The sequence below is a fragment of the Amblyomma americanum genome, chromosome 7, assembly GCF_052857255.1.
Source record: "Amblyomma americanum isolate KBUSLIRL-KWMA chromosome 7, ASM5285725v1, whole genome shotgun sequence".
Lineage (NCBI taxonomy): Eukaryota > Metazoa > Arthropoda > Arachnida > Ixodida > Ixodidae > Amblyomma > Amblyomma americanum.
The window spans coordinates 21211658-21219876 of NC_135503.1; the positions used below are offsets into that span (position 1 = coordinate 21211658).

Below are 8219 nucleotides of genomic sequence, written 5' to 3' on the forward strand. Positions count from 1 at the left end.
GACAGGCTACAGACAATTTTATTATAAGTGTAGTGGTCAGTGTTAATGCTTTTGTTCGTGTCCGCTAGGAACTAAGCGCCATAAACACTTTACCTCCACTATCACCGACGCCACTAGGATTACGTCTGCTCGATACGGGAGGCCGGGGGTGAAACTTGAAGAAGGGCCATCAGGTTTCGTAAGGTTCTTTTGACCTTGCGCAGGGTCAAAAGAACGCTCGTTGCGCGCAACGTGCCGTCGACGTTCCCCCTACTAACCCAGGGCATTGGGCAGCAGCCTCCAGGCAAGCACGTGACGACACCCGTGAGGAAGGCACCGCTTGACGAGTACTGGCTGCAGGGTCACCTTCGCTCAGGTTCAGAAGACAGCCCGCTGGAGTCGCATCTCACAGCTCACAGCCCCGATGTGTCGTAAGCGCTGAAAACGCTCAGTAAATCGGTTAAGCTGAATGTATTCATTACTCTTAAATGTTTGGGTTAGGAAAAGTGAAGGCGTCTTGTAGAATCAAATTTCACGTTTGCTGCGAAAACCACCGGAATGAGTGATGACGTAAACCTCGTACAGCATCCTCGTTGACTTCGATTTTATAAATGCCCACGATTGCGCTCGTATGTGCGCGCTTTTGTCTGAAAGAGATGACATCCGGATGCTACGCCTTTCAGCTGCTTAGGCAGTAATGATTTTAGTCTCCTCAAACATTTTTTTTTTTTCATTTTTATTCTTTCAGTATTTATTTTCAGACGAAATATAGGTACATACTCTAATAAAGGCGGGATCTCAGAATTCGAGTGCGAGCGGTGAAATGGGTCCTTTAAATATACATAAAATATTTTGTGAACACGGGAGATACGAACAGATACAAAATGCAATGAGCGATCCAAACAGAGTTGTTGCATAAGAATGAACAAAAGTTTTTTCGACAAATCAGCAGTGATAAAAGAACGTGCAGACTAGCCATTCATTTTTCAAACGCTACCCAGCCAAAAAGCACAGCAGAAAAATTTTGACGTCAAAACAGATGTTTTGTAGCATTGCTGGCCACAAACTTGTAGTAACAACAGCGTTTTCGGTAGTACTGCTCTGTCAGATCAAACAACAGAATATTCTGCCGTTTTTTTTTTCTACAGGGTACAGTTAGTTACTAAGTGCAGCTGCTGCTTTCCATTACAGGGGTGAGCACACTACAGGCCGGAAATAAGCGTGGGAAAACTACCGTGTGAAGGCCTCGAAGGAAGGAAATAACATGCAGAGAAGCACAAACAATCATCAAAACTAAATTGACGCTATTTACGAGGAGCTTCTGGGTACAGTGGCACACCGAAAGGACCACACTCATCATGGTGTGGCTTATTCATGTTTCACAATGCAATCACCCTTACTATCCTGGAAGGCTGCTGTTAAAGAGACCTTAAGAATTTTTTGTAATCTGCTTAGCATTTCCGTGCAACGCCTTCAAAGCTGCGGCCATCGTGATACCGCTCACAAATGAAAGCGCACACATGATATAAACGGGCGATTCGTGTTCGTACACTACCTGAATTCCCGGAAAGAAGCCTTTTACTTCTGTCTAGGAAAATAGATGGTATGATTGTATTTTTAAGAAAACAATGACTGCATGTCAACATTTGTGCATGCTGAAGAACTTAGATTATTTTTTTGTGTTCGGAAACACATTGTAGAGTGGAGGAGGCAGCGCCGAGACGCTGCCTTTGTGTTTCGCAGTGCTGCATGCAACTCGTCAGACACGACGTGAATATTGCGTTTTTTTTTAAATACTCAGCTCGTCTATATCAGCATGACAGTTTATATGCGTCTTTGTTCCTGGAACATGAGCATCGTTTTCATGTCACTTAACCGGCGCTAGCGAGGTCAGCACACTGCGAAGAACCTCATTAAGGCTGACGCATAGGCATTCCGGAAACGTCTAGCGAAGGCCTCAGGTGGTAGTTTTTGGTATAAGACAGGGTATAAAGGGAACGGTAGCAAAGTGTTGATGGATGAAGAAAACTTTATCTGACCCACACGTATACTTTGGCCACTAAACTTACCACCTCCGTACTCTCTAGCGCACTGCCATTTGTAAAAGAGAGTGCGCTAGAGCGCAGCTTATGCTCTATTTTTACCCCTTTGTATTTAGGGCGTACTCAGCTCAAGCGGACTCTGCGTATAGTTATTGTTAGCACCGCAAGTTAGACCAGAGAAAAGCAAGAGAATACGCCGCAGACACTTTATTCCCTTCCTTGTGCCTTGTGTACATCGCTGCGGTAACATTGATTGTGCTAGCAAGTTACCGAGTCGCCCAACTTCCAGAGTCCTCGCTCAGACGAATACTTAACCCAGAGTATACTTAGAGTGACCTCATTTCACCCCTGGTCAATGCACCGTATCTGAGCTCCTCATGGAATGAAATCACAACCAGGCGTTTGCTAGCGACCACTGAAAGAACGAACAAACATTCACAGTCCACCTGTAATGGGGTGCAGGCGGCGACTTTGCGCGTTTGTCAGCGGATGCGTACCGGAAGCTCAAAGTCTGCAAAAGCTTGACAGCAGTGCTTCCATCTGTAGAAGCCACGAGCGCCGTGGCGTAATTCGTGTACTGAAAAGCAAGGCGACTGTGAAAGGCGTCAAATGAATAGATGACATCATGAGCAGAGGTGGGCATTTGACCTCAAGAATCTGGACCTCACCTCAACCGCAAAAAGAATTTGCTGATCTCACTCATCATCAACCTCATCAGTTGAGGTCGAGGTCTCCTTAGACGTCCTCACCTCACTTTTGCTGAGGCCACTGCTGACCTCACTCAACCTCACCTCAACCTCGAATTGTGAGGTTGAGGTCCGCTGCTCTACCTCAGAAAACAAACGAAAAACAAAACAAAAAGCGATTAAGAAGTTTTTCAGTTAAAAACAATTCTGAGAATCCTGTGAGACAGGAAAGCGAAAATGATGATGGTATTATTTAATAAGATGTCTACAGGCACTATTGATGTGCACGCAATAGGAGAAGCTTATAATCTGGGATGAACCCTCATAGAGTATACGGCCTGCGGGTAGGGATGTCCCATACGCGGTTACCACCAGTACGTCGGTGAGTACTTTATATGTGTCAATATTTGGCAGCCTGCTTCGTGCATGCTTGTTCGTATTGGAAGCATCTCTTTCATTCACGCACGAAACGGCAATTGACAAACACAGCCCTTCTACACCATCTACCAGAAATTGGGAGGAGGGGGGAGGGGCATTCACGACACTTTTTTCAGGCTTGAGAATAGTTACGGAATATAAAGAAACTAGTCGTTGATGTACTTTGCAATGCGACGGTTATGCAGACGCATATCAGTATATTTCGATTTTAGAGCTCTACTTGTCATAGCGACAATGTTCTTTTCAGTCCTCTGTATGTTGCCTTCGAAAACACTTAACAAGCTGCGACTGTGGTACACCAACAGAGGCACGTTGTATTTATCTCTGTGTAGAAGCGAGCGGCTTCTTTTATTATTGCGAAAGCATTAGATGGCTCACTTTCAAGTTCATATCCGCAAAAAAGTGCCCACAAGAAACGGCATCATGTGACGTCACGAGCCGACGAGTCACGCGACGAAGATGATGGCATCGCATAATTAATTAATGCGAATTAATATAATTTGATAACGCTAATACTAATTAGTATGGTTAGTGATTGCACCATGTGAGTGTGACGTCATACCAGGTCACGTGACAGCGATGTAATGTTTCATCAAACCTAGTCACGTAACGACGCTGTAATATGACATCACGGCAGGCAGCTACGGGTGCTACGCCAGCGGGGCAAGGGGGAGGGAGAGGGGCGTGCTGTGACAGTAACGCTCCTTCCAGGAAGACCAGAGGGGTGTGTCTTCCTGTAGGCTTGGACTGAACGGACATTACGGCGCAGCACTGGAAGCTAAGAGGGAACTGTGGCATCCGGTTGTCCAAACAGGGAAAACAGAACACGAAGCGTCATTGCATGAACACTGCGGTGATGCTCTGCAACTCCGCTTCGGAAGCGCCACTCGTCGGAGTAAGGCGTGGCAACTGCAAAAAGTCTCGACCTCACTCAACCTCAAACTCTCGCGTGAGGTTGAGGTCTGATTTGCTGACCTCACTAACAAAATTTCGAGCCGTCGCCGACCTCACCTCACGACGTGAGGTTGAGGTCATTTTGAGGTTGAGGTCGATCTCATGAGGATGCCCACCTCTGATCATGAGCATGTTCTCGTCTCGGGTGCTGTGACTCTATGTGAACTATGGCGCGCGTATCGATGCTAACAGCGACTGAGATTGATAATTTGCATGACGTGGTGAAATAAATAAAAACAACAACACAATTAAATTGAGAAACTATAGTCGACTCGCGTTATTTCAAGAATCTTGGGGCTATATTTGTTCGCTTGGATTTCTCGACATTCGTTTGTACTTGTCGTTGGAGTCAAGATTATGCAATGCAAGGTGGATGGTGTTACGAGAGAGGCTCGCGTTTGGAGCTTTTCGCTAGCAGGCTAGTTGTCTTGAGTTTTCAGTATACAATGCAGGCAAGCCCACAAAACGTGACAGTTCCCTTCATGACGTCACATTCTCCCATGCTGGAAAAAAAGTATTTATTTTTGTCTACTTGGACGACGCATTAGAATTTCTGTCTCAGCTGAAAAAAGGTCGGTTACCCCCGTGAAAGCACGTTGACAAGTAGGCTAAAGAAACTGACTGGACTGGACCGTGCAGTATACGGCAGTCAAAGATAAAACTTGAGAAACGTAGTGATTTTGAGAATTCAGGTTGCATTACGTACTCGGTTCGGATTTCTAGCAACGTTTTTGTGCTCCACAACAGAATTCATGCGCCTAATTCTCAATCTGCTTATTAGTCAACTTGTGAAGATCTCTTCCGGAGCACAAGCGCCTTCGGAAACCGTTTTATTCCCGCATTACATCATCAAGGGAACACCTTGTACGAAGGTTAAGTTAAGCGTATAGCAAATAAGCGTTAATATTTACAAATACTGAAAAAAAAGCGTGAAAGCCTCAGTTCTAGATACCGGATGAGTTTCCCGGATTTGATAATTGGTACTGGCGTCTCCGTTGTATCTTTCTGAAATTAATCGGTGCTATATTCTTAGAAGGCATCGTATATTATAGTACCCGTCAAGTTCAGCCTTCTTTCAATTGCTCACTCTTTTCCAGAGCACAAATTACACTGCTTTAATTGCTATTATTTATACTTCGGTTAAAATCTATACCACTTTTATCAGTACTTACAAGGGGTATTTGTTACAGACTTCGCCTAAAGGACTTTCCGTTATAATAATACGTATAATCGATCATCCGGCGTTTACTGCCATCGTACCTTCGGCCTCGGATTCACTTCCTCACACACGGCTCAAGAGCTGTAGCCTTCGTCTCCTGTTCCACTTTCTAATGGCCTTTAGGCGGAAACACGTAAATTGTGAGATCACTGCGGCACCCGCATTAGAGGAATGCGTTATCTCCAATTAATTGTCGCATCATATGACGTCACATCTATGACGTCGCATCATATTCTTTCTAGACGTCGATGTAACCCATCCACACGTTTGACGTCTATGGAGACACGTGACCCCGGACGCCATTTTGTCGCATTTTCCCACTTAATTGGCTCTAGTTAATTGACTACTTACTCCACATGCACTTGATGATTTCCCCCGCGAGATTTTTTGATGCTCTAATGCAACCATTCTTTTTCTTGTAACTCAATTCGTTCGAACGTTATCGGGATGACAAGCTCGTGATGACACAAAACCGCAAACATAGCCATACAATGCTTACGCATTAATAAAACACAACGCGCTGTTACAACGCACAGAATTCCATCCTGTGGCAAAAGAAACCACAGTGGACAACGAGACAACGACGGACACAAAGAAACTCATGAAAATACCGACAACAGCCTCCCGGGGCTTCTTCGTGACGGAGGAGCCTGACCCGATGCTGCGACACCCCATCTCGAAGCTGGGTCATGAATCCGGACTTCTCGGGTACGGCCGCACCTAGCGGTTTCTCGAAGGGAAGCTGCAGTGGCCCATATAGCGCGGATCGGATGCGCCGCAAAGAGCTGCGTCCTTGGCTTCAGGATGGCATCGGCTCGGCTCGTCTTGGGTCACGCCGGGGCATCGCATATTAAATCTGACCTCCTGTCAGCCAGCTCCGTGCTAAGTTGGTTCGAAATTGAGAATAATTTTTTTAGTATTTATTTGTACATGTTTTTATGTGTCGCAAAATGTTTCACTTACGCATTATTTTGTGCGCTTTTCAAGAAAGGTTTTCTTATTAAGCGAGGGCTAAAAGTTATGCTACTTCAACCAGGACGCAGTGGACGGGACAAACAAGAAGTCGACAGCAGAGACATGATTGCGCGCCGCTGTCCATTTCTAGTTTGTCTTCTTTGCTGTGCGCTGACTGAAATGTGGCAATCGTTCTAAATCGCATAGTTCGGCGTTTCTTTTTTGCCTTTTGATATCGTTTTGATTTGTAATTTTCGTTCTACAAGAATATATTGAAGGACCTATATTCAAAAGGGATATAGTCCGAAAGGAAGGATTCGAGAAGGAGGGAAATTTCAGAAACCTCCCCTTAATTGTTTAAAGGATGCTCCTAAGTACTAGGCATGACAAACCTAATTCAACTGAGAACCTTTTTTAGAAATAATATCAGCCTTTCCGGATGTTGACCGGCCAGAGCTTCGCCTTCTTTAAGTTGTACAAGCCTCAACGTTCACTAGGCGACTGCAGTTCCAACATACCCGCAGTGATCTTTCTTTCTTTCTTTCTTTCTTTCTTTCTTTCTTTCTTTCTTTCTTTCTTTCTTTCTTTCTTTCTTTCTTTCTTTCTTTCTTTCTTTCTTTCTTTCTTTCTTTCTTTCTTTCTTTCTTTCTTTCTTTCTTTCTTTCTAAGCAAGCGATACACGCCCGAGGAACGAATGAGAATAAAAAGCCGCAGCTATGCGTATTCGATCGGCAGGGCAATGCAGTACAATGGTGGAAAAAAAACAACATACTTTATGACCACAGTTTACAAATCAGGGCGATATGGAACAGAAAATTAGAATGATAATCAAAAGAAAGTACTTCGAAGAAACAGAGAATCAAATAAACCCAACAAACACTTCGGAAGGATATCGCGGAACGCATGTATATCGGCGCAAACTCTGAAGAAATTTAGAGAGTACACGCATTTTGTAAGGACCCTGTTCACGACTAAGGTTGAACAAACAAGTTTTGTATAAGCTTGAATGAAGAAGAATAAATTAATTCGTTGGAGAATTCAATCGATGGACCATACACGCGTGGACGGCGCTTCATTCAGCTTCCCGCGCCTGTTCTCGCGCACCAGTACATTACTCGGTCGCTCGGAAACTTGCGCCTAGTCCCTGCTTGACAGCGCTTACGCAAGTCGAACGTGCTCGGCACGCGCATAGCGGCGTCGTCTGCCTGGGCGCATGCCAAGCGAACTGCGAGCGTCAAAGAGAGAACCACACGGTGTAAACTTGTTACTTGTCTGCTCTTTGTTTAGCATTTATTTTTCTTCTGCTTATTCGGAAGCTCTCTGGAATCTTCGACTGAATGGAATTCTGCGCACACGCCCTTTCTCACAGCGCCTGTACAACCGGTTGTCAGCTAACCGGCACGGTGAGTTCGATAACGTCAGGAATTTCGGGCGCAGCTTCGCTTTTACTTTTTGTACTTTTTTATTTGTGGTTTGCAAGGACGTTCGTTTCCTCGGGAGCTCTCAGGAACACTTTGTCGATTGTATTTCACAAGCTGGAAGGACCAGTTATTCTCTTTGTGGTCATGTCGCACACCCTGACGTCTCTTTCGACGGATGAACGTGCGGATTTAAACGAGCGTGCGTTTTATTCAAGCGCTACCAAACCAAACCAAACCGAAACAAAAGAAAAGAAAAAGTATAGTTAACAGGCTCCGAAGCTGACTTGTCGATCAACCCTCAAAAGCAATTTTACAAAGCAGGCGAAACTAGCGAAAGGCACGACAGACATAATGAAGCGCTAACTAACAACCGGTGTTCATTTAGCGGTTCAGAGTGAGCCTTATTTCACCGTCACGTGGTAGCGATGTGCCACCCAACCACTCTTCCGCGTGTTCTGCCTCTATAGCCTTCGTTCGGTCACATTCAGTGCGGAAACAACACAGCGTACCGTCCTTGAAGTGACCT

General features: G+C 45.0%; 1 protein-coding gene across 1 annotated transcript in view; it reads left to right on the forward strand.

The window, feature by feature from the left end:
* The first annotated feature begins 7656 nt into the window (after positions 1 to 7656).
* Positions 7657 to 8219, forward strand: part of LOC144098647 (longistatin-like) — a 49699-nt gene continuing 49136 nt past the window's right edge. Inside the window, exon 1 of the mRNA XM_077631449.1 lies at positions 7657 to 7675. The gene's annotated coding sequence lies outside the window, so the exon portion shown is untranslated. The remainder of the gene's footprint in view (positions 7676 to 8219) is intronic.